The sequence below is a fragment of the Alosa sapidissima genome, chromosome 14 (genome assembly GCF_018492685.1).
Source record: "Alosa sapidissima isolate fAloSap1 chromosome 14, fAloSap1.pri, whole genome shotgun sequence".
Classification (NCBI taxonomy): Eukaryota; Metazoa; Chordata; class Actinopteri; order Clupeiformes; family Clupeidae; genus Alosa; species Alosa sapidissima.
The window spans coordinates 26,386,814-26,408,049 of NC_055970.1; the positions used below are offsets into that span (position 1 = coordinate 26,386,814).

Here is a 21,236-nt window from a genome sequence, read left to right on the forward strand (position 1 = left end):
CTCCAAACCAGCAAGGACGAGGTTGTGCACAAAACTCTATAGGCTACTATTATTATGCATGTTTTAAGTCTGACTGAATAAAATGAGTCCTGTAATTATATATATGTTGAGCATTTACACACTTTTAGCCTACAATCTCCCCAGATACTATTAAGCGAAGATACACACATCCCAAAACATTTTCATTGTTACAGGCTATCATAATTGCTGTCATTCTAGTGTCTTTCTGAGTGCGTGCATGTGTAGCCTAGGCATACTGTACGTGTGTGTACCTGCCTGTATGCGCACAGAAATGTGATAGGTTTGCTTGTTGTACTGTGTCAAGATTGACAACAATTTCGACCAATCATGACTGACTTCAGATCTTAAAAAGTTGAGTGCGTTCTGAGGCCGACCACTCGTTGATTTGTTGTGGATAACTTATTTAATTTTTCTCCTCTCCGCGTCGACGACAATCAAATAGCGCAATGTAAAATGCAGATGGCTTCTTTGCTACTGATGCATGTTGCAGAGAAACGCTCAAATGCATGTCAATCAAAAGCGGAGGAGCAGGTGGACACCCACCCAGCCCTCCACACACACACACACACACACACAACAGCCCTCCCTTCATGAAACGTCCCTCTTCATTCTGCTAACATTTACAGTAGCTATTCTGACCTCTTCCTCAATTTGTCCCTGCTGGGTAACGTCTCCTCCTCCGTAACGTCTCTGTCCACCTCCTCCGAATCCACCGGTACTTCTCCTTCCTCTGTCACTACACTGCACATCAAACGTAACGTCTCTCTCCTCCTCCTCCGAATCCACCTGTACTTTGCCTTCCTCTGTGTTAATACACTGCACATCAAAGCTGTGTTCCACTCCTTCAGCCTGTGCACTCGATGTCGACGGCCCTGCACCTGCTGTAACAGTCGACCTTGGGGTGAACATTTCTGTGATTTTGACACATTTTGCTGTGTCCACTTTGTCTCGCAGCTTCTGTGCGCCCCCCTTGCGCTTTTGTGGTTTATTAGGCCTACTATCCATTTCCACAATTTCACAGAGGGAAACTCACTTCTCTCCGCGGTCAGACAGCTCAAATGGCAACATTTGATAACCCTGGGAGGGGAGGGGGAGGGCTGAGATATGTCATAGGACTACTGTAGCTCAATGTCCGTCAAGAAAATCAACCAATGGGCCGCGTTTCGTGTCTCAAATACCGTCGCGGTGAATATTTTTATTATTATTATCAAATCATGACAGCCCCGGCCCAAAAATGTGCTTCGGCCCACCGGGCATTGCCCGGTACGCCCGATGGCCAGTTCATGCCTGTTAAGGACCTCAACATTTTGATGAAATCAACCCAAACAAGGCCCAAAAGGATCCCTCAGTTGCTCCAGCACCTCCCCTCTTCTGATCAGTTTAGCTGCTCCAGCACCTCCCCTCTTCTGATCAGTTTAGCTGCACCATCACCTCCCCTTTTCTGATCAGTTTAGCTGCTCCAGCACCTCCCCTCTTCTGATCAGTTGATGTTTCTGAAGAGAGCAACACTAAAGACTAGATTCATACAACAAAATAACTTTTCACAACTTGGAAACTTCACTCATAAAGCAATGACATAATCTATAGCCCAGATAAAAAAAGACCTCATCCAAGTTCTATTTCTGAAAGTCTGTTGATAAATGAACATTCCTCCAACAGAAGTGACAAACAAGACGTGCACAGAGGGAAACTCAAGGCAGCGATATTGAGTAATCAATGTGAACAGACATGTCTGGCGACCTTTCTTACGGATGACTGAACAGGAGAATGCTGTGAAATATCGCACTGCCTGAGAACCTGCCATCGAAAGGAAATGAGAGGATATGGTTAGACACATGTAGAGATGAGGAAAGAGTGTGTTTGTGTGTGTGTGTGTGTGTGTGTGTGTGTGTATAGAAATGTGGAAAAAAGAACATCTACCCAAAGCCCTACACAGAAGATTTGCCACAAAACAACAGACAGTAGTAGAGACAAGTTGCAACGGTGCAATTAATCATTGAAAGTTGCTGCAATCCATGTGATACATTTTTCTTGCGATCAAGTTTTTATTTTATTTCAATAAAACCATTCAAAACACAAATACAACAGGTTATGGCATTCTCTTTACAAACACAGAATATCCCTAAGACATAAGAACGAGTCCTAGGATACAGTATACTAAGGAAAAAAAGGTAAAAAAGGAGTAGAAGGTAAAAAAAAACAGTTGAAAAAAAGACAAGGGAGACATCATGGGAAAAATAGATACTTTCCTCCGACCTGTTTATCAGTCATCATAGAGTTGTCACTACACACAGCAAAGTGCAACTTTACAATACATCTAATGTGTGGTTGAGTCTCTTTAGCTTATTAAGTTGACTTCATGATGACTGGAGTGGATAAAAGATAAGATAAGATAAAATACAGATGGGTGAAGAAATGAAGAAAATGCTTTTAAAAAGAGGCTTCTAGAATCCATGATGACATCCAGCTTTTCTCTCGTCTAACCCTCTCCTCACCCTTTGTTTGTATCTGCAGCCACACACTTTTCTTTGCCAGAGCACATCACTGTTATCACTTGTCACAGTAAGGGTCTCATGGCGACAAAAGCAGGGCCAAAGGTTCACTTTAGGCCAGGAGCTGTTTTGTCAAACGCATGCTCAGATGCAACTGCCCTGCTCACATGGACAAGAGTGTCTGCCACAGGACCTGATGCAAGCAACAGACCCCCTCCCCCCCCATTGGACAATACAGGAGTTCTGTGTTGTGATATAAATAATAATAATAATAATAATAATAATAATAATAATAATAATAATACATTTTATTTAAAGCACCTTTCATTACACCCAAGGTCACTTCACAAACAAAAAAGGTCTTGAAGAGATATGTTTTAAACTTAGTAATTGAGTCACAGTGTCTGATGTTGTCTGGCAGTGAATTCCACAGCATGGGGGTGATGTAGCTGAAAGCCCGCTTTGTAAAGCGTTTAACAAAACCCAGCCCTGGTGTGGCTCTTTGTGACAGGTATGTAATAACAGTTTAAAAGTGTTGCTGATATTTCCAATTAATGTCTCTGCCAAAAGATGCCGCTGGCTATTTTCTCGATGAGTGTTTAACTTATCTCCTGCAGTAAAATGAACAAAATGACAGCTCTGCTCAGCCAGACAAACCCAGCTAAACCCAGATAGATTTGCAAATTGTCATATTGTCATAGAGCCACGGGCCATTAATGTGTGTGAGCTGCACAATTGGCTCAGCCAGACAAATCAAAACATCACAAGCAGATGAACATTATTAGCCAAACCCAGATAGATTAGCAAATGATCATATAATGTGTGTGAGCTGCATGCAGCTAGCTGAGAAGGACAAACGCTGACTGTAACCACAATAATATGAGCAGCCACTCTATCCCACGATAAGCCAGCTTCCTCTATCAGCCACGCGATAAGCCAACTTCCTATCAGACATGCTATCCAACGATAAGCCAACTTCCTCTGTACCATCAGCCACGCTATCCAACGATAAACCAACTTCCTCTATCAGCCACGCGATAAGCCAACTTCCTCTGTACTATCAGCCACTCTATCCAACGATAAGCCAACTTCCTCTGTACTATCAGCCATGCTATCCAACGATAAGCCAACTTCCTCTGTACTATCAGCCACTCTATCTAACGATAAGCCAACTTCATCTGTACTATCAGCCACGCTATCCAACGATAAGCCGACTTCCTCTGTACTATCAGCCACGCTATCCAACGATAAGCCAACTTCCTCTGTACTATCAGCAGCAACCATCAACAAGTAGCGTATTTGGTCTCAGCAACCATCAACAAGTACACTATTTGACACATTCATGTGAGCAACAGATGAATCCCCTTCAATTTCAGCCAATCAAATGATAGTTTGTCTAAACTGGTTTTCCTGGAGATGTACACCTTTTGAGTAGCCTAGAAATCTAGACGCACCCTAGCCAGGGCTAGTCTAGCAACTCTCCATTGGCTTGTGAGCTCGAAAAATTAAACTTCTATCAGGCCAATCAAATCATGTAAAGTCGTTAGGGGGGCTTAACATAATGATTGATGGCAGAGTTGCAACGGTTTGGCTTGAATTCCCTGCTACTTGAAAACAAAGAAGATGGATGTTGCTGTTGGTAAACAGTCTGACACGAGTTAAGCTTTTTTTTAAGTTGGCAAAAGTTTTAACTAGCCAACTAGCTCCGCTGGTGGGAAAACGCATGGGACTCATAGCTGTCCTATTGCGTGCAGAGGGAATTTAAAAGGCAACCGATTATCCCGCCCCTGAGTGCCCAGACCCTACATTTTAATGGGTCTGGCTCGTCAGGCTACCTTTTGAGGACATGTCAAAATGAATATGACTTAACAACAAAAACAATACGAATGAGTTCGCTAAAATATTGCTAGGGACAATTTCATCATTCCAAAATGTTGGTAGGGATGGTATGGTATTGGTATGGTCCATATGCTCAACAAAAATTCTACTTCCTTAAGCAACTGAAGAAGTTTCATGTAAGCAAACATCTGTTGATGCATTTCTACAAAGCCATCATCAACAGCATCATTACTTCATCCATCACTGTTTGGTAAGGGAGTTCAGACAGCCGCATCAAAAAGAAATTAGAGAAGGTTGTCACCAAAGCCTCCAACATAATTGGTTGTGACCTACCACCAGTTTACTCTATGTACTCTGAGCGGACCTTAAACTGTGCTTCTGGAGTAATCAAAGATCCCTCTCATCTAAACCATCACTTGTTCCAGCTTCTCCCCTCTGGAAGACGTTACAGGTCCATAAGAACTGAACCCACTCGTTTCAAAAACAGCTTCTTCCCCTCAGCAATCAGATTATAGAACAGTACTAAATGCATGATGTTTTTTTTCTTCTATTGGATTGAGCTACCTCTGTAACAAAAAAATACCACCAATTCTTGGATGACAATAAATAATTTTTATCTATCTATCTATCTATCTATGCAAACATATGCCCTTGATTACAACTACTTACTGCTGTGAAGTTGTTATCATTCTTCATTACTAATAATATTAATACCCTTCATTGATAACACTGAAGAATTAACACTGTCCATCATTAACTGTGCAATAAGCAGTTGTCCTTATACAGCCAATTTCACTTAGAGCTCCATGTGAAATAACCCCATGCTAAATGTCAGTCTCAGGCACAATATATCCATATTGTGAACTCAGAAAACACCTGAACAGGCAAGCCGATACTTACACCAGTGGAAGGAATTTGTACACTGAAGAACATGACAAACTTTGACAAACTTTGGCTCCTCTGGGAAATAACAAAAAAATAACATACTTAATTTAATAATAAAAAAAACAAATCAGCAGCTGACTGTTTGAGTTTGTCCATGTCTTTTGTCAGTAAGTAATGTGACAGCTGAAGATGTTTGGAGGGAGTCTCCGTGTGAGCTTCAGAGCATTTTCCCCCATCTCTGCAGTGTGTGGTGTTTCGCAGCAGTAGGTCACCTCTGCTGCAGCTGTCATAAAGTGGAGCGATATGCTGCAGTTCCACTGACTGACAAAACAACCTGTCTTTGACTTTGTCTCCCCTCCTCCCTCTTTCTCTCTCTCTCTCCCTCTCTCTCTTTTTCTCTCTCCTTTTGCCTCCCCTCATCTCTCTCTATCTCTCTCTCTCTTTCTGTGTGTGCTAAAAGTACAGTTGCCTTAATTACAGGCTTTCTGCTACCTCCTTCTGCTTCTAGAGTGTCAGTTCTGTCAGCGTGAGGAACATCTTAATAGTCTCTGATTGAATTAAAGGGGCCTGAGTTTTAGTGGAGATGGTTGTCCAGGCTTGTCCAGGCTGTCATCCGGACAATCCGGACAGTCCATCATAAGTCAGACAAGGAAAAACTTTATAATTATAAAGACTAAAAGTCTTTATACATTACAAAGACTAAAAGTCCTCAATTCACAAGGTGCTATCAAACAGTGTGTCTTCTCATTGTGTGAGACTTGTCACTTGCAAACCTGTTGAACATTGGTGTGGTCAGATGGAATAATGTTTTTCTGACATCTCGCATGGAGAGTGATGTGGAAGTCCCTTGTGCTTTCTTAAGTGGTACCCTAAACACATAAAACTGTATTTGTGCAATTTTACTTTTTAATCTTTTAGATCAGCGGTCCCCAACCACCGGGGCGGGACATTCCTAACCGGGCCGTAGCCTACGACATGAGTTTAAAAAAAAATGCATGCAAACTAAACTCAATTTAAAGGGAAACTTGGCAGGATTTCCCCCTCTGCTGGAGAAATTGCACATTATGCTATTTCAAACTGTGTGAAAAGGTAATGATAAAGCACATGGATTTGTTTACAAGCTAGCGAACTGTTAGCATAAGTTTGGCAGAACTATGTGGATGTTACAAGGTAAGAAACACGATTTAAAACGAGTTTCTTGTTTCTCACTTCTCTTTCCGGGACGGTAGTCTCAATGTTGCAAGGTTGGTTTTCCGCCTGGGGACGCTAGGCGCAGCGGGGAAAGTCACCATTTTCACCGGAACAGGTCATTTAACCATCCAAATGATTTCTAAACGGGTTTATTACGTTGAAATAGTTGCCAAGTTCCCCTTTAATTCGCAATAATGTCAAATTTCTACATGACATAGGCCTATATGCAGTTGTTTGATTGCACGCATGTTTGCATTTTGCAAGGTCTATTTTCTTACGTCTGTCTGTCCCGCCTTCAACACTTTACATATTGCCTTCAGCGCTGCGCAGCCTCAGGTCAGCTCACTTCACTTGATCAGTTCTTGGCGAACGGTAGTGTCACACGAAGTTAGCTAAACTGCTAGAATGAGCAACAAAAAACAAGAATCTTTAGCAGGTCACTGGCCAGAGTGTTTTAGTTGCGAGAGCCGCTGCAGAGATTTCTTACAGAAAAAAAGTCACCGTTAGCTGCACATTTTAGTGATGAGGACTGGGTGTCAAAACTAACTTACCTGTGTGACATATTCGGGTTGCTTAATGACCTCAACCTGTCACTCCAGGGGAGAATGACGACTGTCTTTAAACTGGCAGATAAAGTCGCTGCATTTAAAGCCAAGCTTGATTTGTGGGGACGACGAGTGGACCGGGGTGTATTTGATATGTTCCAAACTGTAGTGGGGGTTTTGGGAGAGACTGAGGCAGGGCCCTTTCTCTCGCAGCTGGTGCGCAATCACCTTGTTGCGCTTTCAAATGAGTTTGAGCGTTACTTCCCATCCTCCAAAGATCCACGGCAAACCAATGAGTGGGTCCGCAACCCATTTGTCAATAACCCGAATAGTCCTAACTTGTCAGCGCAGGAGGAAGAGCAATTGATCGAAATTGCAAATGACGGTGGTCTTAAGTAACACAGTCTCACTCCCTACTCGTCAAAGGTCTGACGCCTGGTCAAGGGTTCTTGGCGTCAAATTCCAACGAGAAAGTGTACCTTCTGCGTTGTTTTCCGACGTGGGGGTCCGTCAGATAGACATTCATGTTAATCCCTCATCGTCAAATATAGACGAAAGGAAATAAATGTCCATCAAAGGTGATGGCGTCATTAAATTAATAGCACCTTGTGAATTAATAACTTTGAAAAAGCACTGGTAGTTTACTTACAAGACGATTTATACAGACAGTATCTTCACGAAGTTTAGCGTTTGCAGCCATCTTGAATTTAGTCACGATAAGTCGAGCAATGAGTAAGAATGAACAGGTATGATAAGGGATCAGATTCCAAAAATAATTTAGTGGAAATGCATGGATTCCAGTTGCTGCTACTGGAAGAAACTGGAATCCATGTATTTCCACTGAATTATTTTTGGAATCTGATCCCTTATCACCTGTTAATTCTTACTCGTTGCTCGACTTATCGTGACTAAATTCAAGATGGCTGCAAACGCTAAACTTCGTGAAGATACTGTCTGTATAAATCGTCTTGTAAGTAAACTACCAGTGCTTTTTCAAAGTTCTCAATGTCTCGTTTTAAATGTCAGGGCCCTCGGAAGTCTACCAATGAAGTGTGGAGATACATTGAGCCTCGTAAATGGGTGTAAAACAGTGATTTATTTGCATGGCTAGCCCGATGCTGAAGCACCACTATCGGATGGGAAGTAACTTTAAAAGCTGTTGGTAGCATCGGCTAACTAGCGCCAGATTTTGGAGTGCAGGGGACAAGCCGAGATGGGCTATGAGACATACGTTCACACTCGGTATCATTTTTCAATACACTTTAGGTCAATATCACACCGGAAAATAGGCTTGTATGGCAATGGAGCCCTCTCCCTACCAATCTCAAACCTGGTGGAGGAGTGCAAATGTGCCAAATCAAGGCTGGAGATGACTCTCACCGAATCCCGTGATCCATTCGTCAGAGGAGCTGCTCCAACCCTAGCAACGGGGAGGAAATGGAAGCCATCTGCAGCAGTTGCGGTTGCGGTGGCAAAAACCGCCCTCAGACACCGGGATATAGTGGGACATGTCCAACATGGCAGAGGTGGCCTTGGTTTGGAAGCAACAACAACCACCTGGCAAAAAGCTACTCCAGCTGAGCGACGGCACATGGTGGTGGAGGAAGTGCGCCACCAGGAGGAAGCAGCTAGGTGTGCCACAGCAGTCTCCCAAGCTCAGCAAGGCCGCTGGATGAAGTGGGAAGGCGTGGAGAGGAGGAAAATCACATGGAGCGATCTGTGGAGCATGGAGTCCAACAGACTAAGTTTCATCATTAGAGCCACATATGATAGCCTGCCCTCTCCAACCAACCTACATGTCTGGTATGGACAGGACCCAGCCTGTCTCCAGTGTGCAGCCCCGGCAACCCTCAAACACATCTTGGTGGGTTGCAAGACCAGCCTAACACAGGGAAGATACACCTGGCGCAACAACCAGGTGTTGAAGTGCTTGTCTGCCGAACTGGAGAACAGGAGGGTGACCACCAATGCCATGTCTCAAAACGCCCTGACTACAATCCCACGGAAAACAACTTTCGTTCGGGAAGGGGAGAAAAGAGGGACCAAGTCATCCCCTCCGGATCCAGGCCCACTGAACGCAGCGTGTGGACCCACCCGAAATTGCAGCGACCAACCTGCGCCCAGACCTGGTCCTCTGGTCCAAATCCTGCCAGCGTGTCTTCATTGTGTAGCTGACCGTCCCATGCAGGGCCGTTTCAAGGAATTTGGGGGCCCCAAGCAAAATGGACATGGAGCCCCCCACCACCGCACGCAAAGCCTACAGGAACCACAGCATAGCCATACAGTTTAAGTTCACCCACACTTTATATAAATAAAAAATGTTGACAGTGCAAATACTGCTGTTGCATATATATACTGTGCATTAGTTTTGAACATTTTGATCATTTGAACATTTGCAAAAACACACACACAAACATTTGGTGTCCCGGAAAAAGATTATCAATTTTCCGGGACAGACATTCATAAAAGAGAACAATCCCGGGAAAACCAGAACGTGTGGTAACCCTGTCCCAAGCTAATGTTATACATTGAACTAGGCCTACTTGTATCTCAACGTAGCATTTAAGCATTCTGCTGTTTGAGAATTAGACAGACGCACCTGGTGCTTTAAAGACAGTAAACAGCTGGCGTGCATGAATACTGCTAGGCATGAATGTTCTGCTTTGATGCACGGAATTTATCGTGTGGTTTTCCTAAACCCCATTTGGTAAATAGATTATCACGGTCGAATAGTTAGTATAGCAGAGAAGCTATGCCACTTTCATCAAAACCTTATTACAAAGCTATAGCAATGTTATGTCTTTAAATACGATAAACAGTGATTCTGTAACAGATCTGCATCTTCCTTATCCCGTTATTAAACATATTACAGCATGTAACCATATTCCGTCCATTCGGAAAAAAAAAGTTGTGCTAACTGTTCTAGTTTGTTACAAGCAGCATGGGCCGTCAGGCAGGTAGTTAACGTAACCATTTTTTGCTAGGCTAACCTTCCTGCTGCAACATTACACCATTTGTACAAGACAAGTAGAGCTATTTTATCCAATGTAATTTATCACTTACCACTATCTTGTTTTTTCTTGTCATCCTCTTCCTTTCTCTTCTTTCTTTTCTGGCTTCCGAACGCAAAACTCCGCTTCATTATGACTGCCGAGGTTTTATATTTTCCCGGCAGCAGAGATCACGAACCTGGCTGGCTGGCTGCTGTCAGCGACTACTGAGAGGGGCCCCCTTGAGGGGGATCCCAGTATTGCCGGTAACAGTGTTGTTACACTTTACTGCATTGACTATTAAGGGACGCTCACAGTTTGTCGTTGCATTTTATTCTTAACCAGTCGTTAAGTCTTGGGGCCCCAAGCAATTGCTTGGTTTGCTTGCCTTCTAGCGACAGGCCTGGTCCCATGGGAAGATGCCATCGATGAGGCATTTGAACGGAAGAGACTGCGATATGCCAACTTAGCAGCTGAAGCAGAGGGGCGGGGCTGAAATGTGAAGGTGTGGCCAGTTGAGGTCGGCTGTAGAGGCTTTGTAGCCAGGTCCACCACAAGGCTCCTGAAGGAAGTAGGGATCAGAGGACAGGCCCAACGGAAGGCAATTAAAGAACTTGCCACTGCAGCAGAACGGAGCAGTCACTGGCTGTGGCTGAAACGTAAGGATGCAATATGGGCTGCCAAGTGACCGCGTGGTGCCACCGTGTGCCACACACCCGGGGCTGATCATGCTGTGGTGGGCCAACCTCTGCAGAGGGTGTCTTGTTATAAGTGGCCAAAACACCCAATGATGTGTGGGGCAAACAACTGATGATGTGGCGTGCTGGTGGCACCACGTGATCACTGCCAAATCTCACCCCACCCAAGAGGATATCTCCAGCGACGGTCAATTGATGTGCTGAATATTAGGGATATTAAACAACTAGTCCTATTAAGAAGCCTCATATAAACCTGGATTAATTTTAACCTTGTTGCTCAAATGCTTTAAACTCTGGTGGTTTACATTACATTTCTGAAATGGCTGCATATATCAGATGATTTGAAGAAAATCAAGTCCCACGAAGGAAAATTAGAGACCGTCTCAACCCAATGGAGTTTTATGATGATGAGGAATTTTCAAAGAGGTACCGTTTCAACAAGGAATCTGTCATAAGATTAAATAAAAAAAATCATGTACATATCATGTCAAATGCATTTCAAGGCCACCTAGTAGGTGACAACGGATATCCCTGTCGCACCTACTTGATGACGCCTCTTTTAAACCCTCAAACACCAGCAGAGAGACGATACAATGCCAGCCACATTGAAGCAAGAGGTCTTGTGGAGAGAGTTTGGAGTTTGGAAACGAAGGTTTCCTTGCTTACATGATGGACTTCAAACAAAGCTAGAGACAACATTAAAAGTCATTGTGGCAGTAGCAGTGCTGTACAATTTCGGAAAGAGAGTTGGAGATGAGCTGCCAGAGGAGGCTGAAGAGGATCCCCATGAGGACCGTGTACATGGCCAAGAGGAGCATGCCACAGCAAATGGAAATGCTGTTCGAAGAACCTTGATAGATAACCATTTCACTGCATAGTTAAGGTGTGTATGATCAGGTTTATAATAAATCTATGTTCATATATATAATCTTAAAATAATCCTGTGCATATTCAAGCAGTATAATGCAATAGTAGTACAGTGTTAACATCCTTTATGTTCTTGTGTGTTTTCTTTGTTTAGGTCATGGGATTCAGCACTCATGTAGCCACCTATGCAGCCTACCCGCCTCTTACAAACCTTTGCAGCCAAGCCACCACATAACCTGACATGCAGACATCTATCGTTTTTACAGGAATCTGTTTACGAAGTCTAAAGAGTGAGTTGCATGTTTTTTTTTTCACCTTAAAAATATGCTCTGATATGGTTGCCTTCATTTCACTGCAATTAATATAAGAACAGAAGTGTAGTATATTGAAATTCACAGAGTAATTAGAACTGTTCAATCAATGAAAATGTTTTAATTATTTTAAACAGGTCAGATAAATAAATAAAATAACACAATTCTCAATTGATATACATACAGTAGGACTACACTTCATTGAAAAGCATCTCCACAGGTTGTAAACCTGTCTTGAGTGTATCTTTTTGAAGCTGCAGTACTTCTTTCTGTAAAATAAGCACTTCTCTCTGCAATATTGCATTTTTAATTTGAATCATATTTTTCTCTTTCTCCAATTTCAATACTTCAAAATTATATTCAGTTAAGTCTTTCTTATGCCTATTGCTGTTTGAGGGGCTGATTGGATCTGAACAGACTGGTTTCGGGGACAGGGTTGGTCCCTCGCAGATACGTTGTCATGATGGCAAGAGCAGAGAGGGCCGGCATTGTATCTCCATCATTGAGTTCTGAAATACAAACACGTTTGAAACCTAACAGTTTGGTACGGCACAATAAATGAAGAAAACGTTAGCTGTAGCCTACTGTTAGATGTAACGTCAGGTGGCGACACAGATGAAACATTGTTACACTGAACTAGCCTAGCCTAGTCAAAGTTACAGTTAGGTCTAACATAACGTTATTTTGCTAGCTATGTAAGACTACAGCTAACGCCAGCTAAAACGGTAGCATTAGCCTACAATTATTATATGATAATAATAACGTTACATAGTTGTGTGAACAAGCTCGGCGACTCACCTTTGAAGCTGGATGTTGCTAGCACTGGCTGATCAGCAATGGCATCGTCTTCAAAGGGATTTGGCAAGGGGGTTATTTACTGTGGAATCACCTGGACTATCTTTGCTGACAACACATCCATTTCTCCAGATGGGGGGCCTCCTCCGGTGAGAAAAGTGTCCCTTCTTTCCTTGGCAGCATCTTTTTTCGCCTTTGCTTTCAGGTTTTTCCAGCAGGCTTTTATATTGTTCACCTCATACCTTACGGCAGCGTCTAGAACGTCCGCAGAGGTCGGCCATCTTACTACAGTCAAGCTTTCTGTCAGAATCTGTGGAACCTGAGGCAAACTGAGGTAAGGTCCGTGATCTGCACAAACATAAATACTCTTATCTCGCTGACATTTTGATGGATTTACAAACAGTTTGGTTTCTTAAAAACGTTATTAACGTGGTTATAATCCTGGATGCTTGAACATGTTGAAATCGCAGCTTTTCTCTTCAAAAAACGACTTAATCGTGCAGCTTTGTTGTGTATCATGGCTAGGCTACTACCTAGCACCTAATCATTTTACATCGATGGGAGGCAGAATTGGTCTTTCTCAATATAACTTGAAAGCATAATAAGTTGCTCATGGTGTTTATTTTCGGGTTGGTTTGTTAAAAACATCTTACATCATGATTTCTACAGGAAATTGCTGACTTGTGAAGATGCCAGACTTTTGTGCAGCCTATGGATGCGCTAATCAACGTTGTCTGGAAGTGAGAACCCGTGGGATTACCTTTCACCAGTAAGATATTAGCTCATTATTATGATTTATTTTTAGGATAATCGTTAGTTACTTAGTGGAAGTATGTTCAATACAGGTTATGTTACACAGGAACAGCGGGGCTATGACAATAGTATTAATATATTGTTGTTGACACAAGGCTTTTTAATAGGAATGAATCAATGACCGTTTGACTGATGGTTGTCCCAAAAGATCTTAGCTGCTGACTATCTAGTTCAATCATATCAATGTTAGTGCTAATCTATCAATCTTGTCGGTCAATGTGGACTGTAGTCCGTGGAGTGTTTGGGTTTTACTTCACACAAAAAGATGACCCAAATGAGGTGACTGAGGAGCTATTGGAATTTGGTCGGATTTAGCTAATATATCTAGCAGCTAGACCACTGTTTAATTACTGTCTTAATTTTTCCCACATGCGAGCGGTGGAGAATATGATCGCTATATTATTACGGACAGTAGAATAAAAGCTATAAAACTAGTGTCACTGACATCGGCGTCGGAAAACTGGGTTGCGATTCAGTGTAAAGCCTGTCTCCTCCAAACTAAACATTAAGTGGCGTCTCTTCAGAGCTGTCATTTTCTTGATCTGGCTGCCTGCCTGAGGTGCATTAGATTTATTGAGAGGTGGGTAAACTATTTCTGAAATTTCAGAGGTGGGTAAACTTCACTTATGTTTAGCCTCCACTAAAAATATATTTATTCAAAATTGGAAATATGGATGTGTATGGTTATTTGTCTCAAGGCCTCAATTATTCATATATGCAGTGTTATAAATGCATGGTGTACAGGGTGTGGATTTCAACATGTATTGTAATCTACATATTTTAGAACATTATTCTATTTTTTAGGACATAACATGATTATTCATAAGTATGGTTGAAAATTGAGCAAGTTATGGTTATTTAAAAAGTACATTTACCCCTACCAACTCAATGTTATGGGGAGTGAGCTGCCTGTAGCAAGATGGCCGCCATGTGCGGACGTTCGACTCCGTTGGCCAGCGACGCGGACGAGACATCTAGTGTTCTATATCTATGGTTCACATCACGCTTGTCCTTGATTCCCACAGAGCCATTGAAACTTGTGCAGAGCTCGACCCATGCCTCTTCTTTTTTTGTCAGAGTGTAATTATCCGTTCGTTTGTCTTCAATTATTTTTGCGTGTTGTTCCATTAATTGGTATAATAAGTGTTTTTCGTGAGTTGTAAAATTTCAGCTCCGTACTCGCTGCGATATTTTCCTTAGGACAGGCATTAACGTTAGTCAATAGAACGTTTAAAATATTTAAAATGTATGCTATCTTTGGCTTCGCGGGCGTTTGCTTGCTACTTTCTATGAGACAGTTTACAAAAGTAGGCGTATGATTTAAGAGAATAGCCTAAAATTGTCGCTCGCTTATGTACACTGATCCATCATGGCGGACTATAATCACCGATCAAGGTTTTAATCGCAGGTTAAAGGGGTCATAGAATGCAAAACCGAGTTTACTTTGTCATAGATGAATAGCGATAGTTCAGTGGGTGAAATGGACATACAGAGAACTTCAAAACCCCACCAACACCTCCTTCCTATGCAAATCTCACAATTCTAAACTCCCGCCATAAAACGGGTGAATCCCAACGAAGCTGCGAGTTTACACAAACTCGCAGGTGGTACCTTATTTGGCTCTGGCCTGTACATTTGTCACGCCTCAAAATTTACATACAGACCAGCCCACTGGTGCTCTGAGCCCAGGAACGCGAATGGAGAGCGAAGATGAGACAAACACTAGTTTAGCTGTCTGCTCGTTTACTTCCACAGGAATTATAAAGCAGACAGTTCTTCAAGGATTTTGAAAATGAGCCACGGTCGTAAATGCAGTGTTCCAGGCTGAAACTTAGGCTACAAAGAAAGCTGAGTCTTTCCATAGTCTTCCTAAGGATTCAAAAGTTCGAGGGGCATGGATAATGTTTTTCTACCAGAAGATCCCTGCAAAGTTCGACACTCCGTTATTAATTTGCAAAACATTTCACCGAAGGCAGTTTTCAAAACCTTGGACAGTTAAGCAGGATTTGCTATGCTGCTGTTACTGAAACGAGGGGCTGTTCCGACCGTAAGGTCATCACAACCACATGCTGTAAGTATTATTTTGTCGCTAAGCAGTTATTAGTAGTGATGGGTAAATGAAGCCTCGAGCGCTACTCGGCACATTTCCCTAATGTGCCAAGTAATGTGCCGAAGCTTCGAAACATGGAAGACAAGGAAAACACAGCGACATCTGATGGTTTGCATAAATTATCGCAGCCACGGACTAGTGAAAAGAATGCCTACAACGTTCAACACAATAACAAAGCTTTGAAATGTTCTCATTCATTACATTAAAAGTGTTGCAAGAAATTTGCATTTCTGTTTGTCTCAATTCAATACAATAAAATACGATTAGGCAACATAATCCCGTCACTCGTTATCACGTGAAGATTGGTGTTTCCGTGGAGGCGTAAAAATCATGTGTTATCCCAGTCAATGATCCAATCGGTCTCCCATCCACTTAACGACCGCAGTAGACACTACTAGCTTCTGAACCAGGACGAAGTATTATCAACCTCAACACGCTATGGACGAGAGTGAAAAGGAAACGACCAGGCGCCTAATTAAACCAAACCCTACATGGCCTGACATAGTTTGATGTTTCATGAATCAAACTTTCAATAAAAGGAAAATATTATGTCAGCCATTATTGTTAGGCCACATATAAATTATTAGCCTGTATTGCTTTTAAATTACATGATTGAAGTTGAGACAAGATTGCAACGCAGACACGTTTGAATGTCATTGTTCTAAATGGCAAAGCTTTAGGCTAGGCCTAGGCTATTTCTTCTTTATTTCTATGTGCATGATATTATGGATTATGGACATTTTCCAGAAAGAAAAGAACGTAAATTTACAAACAGAGAAAGCATCCAATATAAAACAGGGCTACCCACAAATTTCGCCTGACTCTTGCAATACAACACAACTCATTCCGACACTAGAGCGGGTGCCCTGGTTCGCGCAATTCAAAGCCTTTGAATCAGATTCCGAAGCAGTCACGTGGGTGTGTGTCCCAAACGAAGCTTCAGACGTCACACTCACAAACCGAGGCCTCGTTTGTCATCAGTCACGTGATTTTTATGGAAACGACACAAGCCTCGAACTGGGGCTTCATCTGGCACGCCCCTTTCTGCTTGACACAAGCTCCGAAGCCTCGCTTCATTGGGCACATCACTAGTTATTAGCCATGCTAACGTGTATCTAGCAAGTATAATGTGTGATTTAGTTCATTGGCAATGCTATTTAATTTTCCTGTGTGTCCTTCGGATAATACCTGTGTTGTCATGTTAACCTACATTTTACTATGCATGTTTGTCAAGATCTCTTGACAGGTTATGTTCTCAGCAAGATAGCTAACTGAAGCTGAATAACACGATAGTTTGGTTGCTAAGCCGTAATATAACCCATACCCATATAACACATACGTTTTTGACGTCAGAAGTGGAAACAACTTCACGTTATCAATTCAAATGATATCTAGTCGATATGTTGAAAACCGTGTTTAGATACAATGGATTTATTTGCACGTTCTTATTTTAAAATATTACAAGAACGGCAACATGACAAACGCAGCATGCCAAACAGATGCTCCAAGTGCGGGGCTTAGAATATTAGCAAATGCTTTTGTTGTGAGTTAACAGCTTGGTGTGTGCATGCAAAAGTGACTTTCACTTGTGTTACAACATTTCTGTTGTTTGGTTTAGGTTTTATCTTGCAGCCATGCACTTCAATGAGAATGCTGAGTCCCCACAACGGAAGAGAGTCAAGGAGAAACTATGTACAGACTTGCCAAACAATTTGTAAGTTTAATAAAATATATATTTTATTACAAACAACAAATCAAAATGTGCAACAGTATAGGCACTAAAAAGAACTTATAGATTCACACACATTAGGCTGTCTTAGACCTGATGCTACTGGTGTCGAAATCATCATCAGTACTGTCAACAAAGTACAATGTTCAGGGCCATACAATTTGTTTATTGTACAGTACGTATACAGCCTACAATGCACTGTATTACAGTATCCAATATAAGTCCTCTTTCTTGTCCTCTTCGAGATCATCAAAGACCCTCTTCATTGGGATGCCGTCCAGCGGATTCCTGCCACAGGACTTGTGTGCTCAGCTTGACAGACCTTCCATGGAGGATGCTGTTGCTGAACATGTGTCACGGTTCAGTCGAAAAGGGGTCTGAATCCAATGTACTGCCCTGTATCTGGAAGCTCCCTCCATATGCGTAGCACCACACACAAGGGGATACATGAGTATCACTGGACGATTGTTGGAAGAAAAAAAAAAGTTTATCATTTTGTGATGTTGATCAAACTGTGTTTTTGCAATATGCTGAACCAATAATGAATGTGTATTGGTTAAAAATATTTTATTTATATACTGTAACTGCTAACACTTGTATCAGATTGTCCTCACCTTTCCATCCCTCTGATTCTCAAACGGCCACGGTCAGCTCTGTAAATATTCATTGCATTTTGCAAAGAATATAGAGGCACAACGGAGCAAAGCCATGATGGTCATTCAGGTCAGCTCCTCAGGAACCTGGGTCATTCTTTTAATAACCTGTAAAAACAAACATAATTTCCCTGCTGTTATTTCGTAATTTTGAATGAGCAGGTAGCACAAAGTAGCAAATGTCTCCAGTACTAATTACTAGAGTTGTAAGAACACATATTAGGCTACTACATGGAAAGAAGGTAATAATCTCAATCAGATGTCAGCAGGATAGTTACAAGATTACATTAGACCTACTGACTGTACTTACTGTATTTTAAACAGTGATATTTATAGGATTTTTGATTATTGTACTCTACTCCATGGTACTATGTAAATTGCCCCTTGGGGATAAATAAAGTGTTTTTGAATTGACACAAAGTAGGCCTAGTAATATTTTCGTTGACCTCGTTTCACTTTAGCCATAGGCTACAAACTGCACAGAGCTCCTGCCCAGCTAACTGGATGTCCCGTTGTAAGATCACATATTACTACATGGAAAGAAGGTAAACATCTCGATAATCAGATGACTTAATCAGCAGGATAGTAGTTACAAGAGTACATTAGACCTACTGACACAAACGTAATATTTTCATTGACGCGAGCAGTAGGCTACTCGGTTCACTTCAGCCATATAGCCTACGAACTGCACAGAGCTCCTGCCCAGCTAACTGGACGTCCTGTTGTAAGATCGCATATTACCACTACAATAATGTATGTAACTCCTAATCAGATGACCTATTCAGCAGGAGAATAGACTTACTGACTAAAATGAGTACTTTCCTTGCAAGCAGCACTCCTTTCACTACAGCATAGCCTGGACTGGCTACGAACTTTTCAGCTATCTTCTAACTGGACATCTTGACAAAAATTGCACAAGGGTACAAGTTGTAAAACATTTGTTTGTGTGCAAATTAATAACTTATGTTGCTTACAACGCTAAAAACCTAATACAATATTTAGCTTAGTCTACGACACTAACGTGCGAGTATTGCACTAGTATTACAGCAAGCTAACTGGGCTACGTGTGGCAAACTCAAGTAAATGACAAAACTTACCACTCTGAAGTAGTCATTTCCAATCTATGGGCGACTGGTTGCTCCTCTATTTCAGATTCTTCCTCTGATTCAGGCTCAAATATGCTGTTCAACACCTACTGTATGTCTCCGTATTCCACCTTCGCTGTTTCAGCAAATGGTGTCGGCCATGTTGCCGTCTTTGCTCTGGAGCTTCGCTCGTTATAAACCAACCAATCAGCACGCAGTTCATCTAAATATTCATGAGCATACCATAAAAGGGAGAAAACCTCTCGTTCATTCTAGGGCCTATTTCCAAGGCTTGCCTTAGGGCGCATAGAACAGCACAAGGGCCATTTTCAGCCCAACCAATGTTACATACTCTATTCGGAAACCTTAAGGAACAGCATGAAATACCCTACATAATCATTCTATCACCCCTTTAAGGTTGTAATCGTGGATTTGTTAATTCATGCTTAAAATTAAGTGGTGCAACATAGCTCAAATTAAATTTAAACCTAGATTTACAAATCCTTGATTAGGCCTAAACCAAGATTAATTTAATCCTTGTTGGTGCAACCCACCCCTAGTGTCATAAATGGTATGTGTATACATTCCTGTGCAAGTATAATCAGGTAATGTTGATATGATAGGTAATCAGACAACAACTGCAGTGAGTTGGGAGAGAGAAAGCAAGAACACATAGGCTACTACTGGCCAAATCCTCTCCAATTGTTAGAATTGGACTCTGGGCGTTTGGGAACAGCTGAGGGAGGAGGCTACTTGAAACTGTGAGTTTCGGTCGGTGTGAGCGAGCGGACTTTCAGTTGACAGTAATTAACACCCTTTTGAACAATCTAAGCTGTGCGAACGTCAGAGGGCGGTCTACGCTGATGCGTCATTAGTGAGACAGGAGGACAGCTGCATGCAATTCCTAGCAGAATAAAAATAGTGGCTGCTGCTGAAGCGGCAGCATAAGCGGCAGCCCTCGTTTCAGCCAGCCTCGTTTAAGACGGACACGGTCAAGACAAGCAAGTTTACCTGTGCAAGTTCACAGGCACCGACAAAGGCAAAATGTGCCGTTCCACCATATCTGTTATCACCGGCCATTGCAGAAAACGGCATCATGTCAAAAGGGGCAGAAATCCCCTTAACCTCCAGGAACTTAAACGGTCCTCACCGACAGAAACCTCCTTCTCCATGGGCTTGTGGAACTGTCAATCCGCAGTCAACAAAACCGACTTCATAGCTGGCTATGCCAACCACCTTTCGTTGGAACTCCTTGCTCTCACTGAGACTTGGATCAAACCAGAGAACACTGCCACCCCGGCTGCACTCTCCACTAACCTTACACTATCCCACACCCCTCGCCTATCTGGACGAGGAGGCGGGACGGGCCTGCTGATCTCCAACAAATGGAAATTCACCCCGCTACTGCCTTCAAACAAATATGTCTCATTCGAATTCCATGCCATCACAGTGATCGCCCCAGCAAAACTCTACGTGCTGGTCATCTACCGCCCTCCAGGCCAACTAGGCGACTTTATTGACGAACTTGACACTCTGCTATCCTCCATCCCTGAGCACGACTGTCCGCTTCTTGTTCTCGGTGATATGAACATCCACTTAGATGCCCCAGGCTCAGCGGACTTTTTGGCCCTGGTCCACTCCTTTGACCTCGAACTGGTTCAAAGCCCACCGACTCACAAAGCTGGCAAACAGCTTGACTTGATCTTCACTCGGAACTGCAGCACAGACACCCTCATGGTGACGCCTCTCCATCTTTCTGACCACTTCTTCATCCAGTTCAACGTCAGCCTGTCAGAACAGCCTCCGGCTCCTCAGCCGATGGTCACGTTCCGCTGCAACATCCGGAACCTGTCTCCAACGCACTTCTCCTCTGTGGTTGCCTCCGGTCTACCTCCACTCAACACCTTCTCCTCTCTGGAGGTTAATGAAGCCACTGACTCGCTCTGCTCCACACTGACCTCGTGTCTAGACGAGCTGTGCCCTCTTACCACAAGGCCAGCTCGATCCAAACATTCTCATCCATGGCTAAATGATACCCTCCGATCGCAGCGCACCAAACTCAGAGCCGCGGAGAGGAAATGGCACAAATCCAAACTAGCTGACGACCTCAAAAACTACCAGACACTCCTGACCTCCTTCTCAGCCAGCATCACTGCTGCTAAGACTGCTTTCTACCATGACAAAATCAACAGCGCTACAGACACTCGAAAAC

The 21,236-nt window shown here is 42.7% G+C and overlaps 1 protein-coding gene and 2 long non-coding RNA genes across 3 annotated transcripts in view; 1 reads left to right on the forward strand and 2 right to left on the reverse strand.

Moving 5' to 3' along the window:
* Positions 1-21,236, reverse strand: part of rxfp1 (relaxin family peptide receptor 1) — a 131,055-nt gene that overhangs the window by 49,913 nt on the left and 59,906 nt on the right. The gene's annotated exons all lie outside the window — the stretch shown is intronic.
* LOC121682056 lies at positions 11,928-14,854 on the reverse strand. The gene is made up of 3 exons (XR_006022402.1): positions 14,323-14,854; positions 12,638-12,982; positions 11,928-12,348 (listed from the first exon to the last, which is right to left on the reverse strand). It is a non-coding gene; the product is annotated as an uncharacterized LOC121682056 (long non-coding RNA).
* LOC121682058 lies at positions 12,877-17,577 on the forward strand. Its single transcript, XR_006022404.1, has 4 exons — positions 12,877-12,968; positions 13,304-13,403; positions 17,176-17,271; positions 17,532-17,577. It is a non-coding gene; the product is annotated as an uncharacterized LOC121682058 (long non-coding RNA).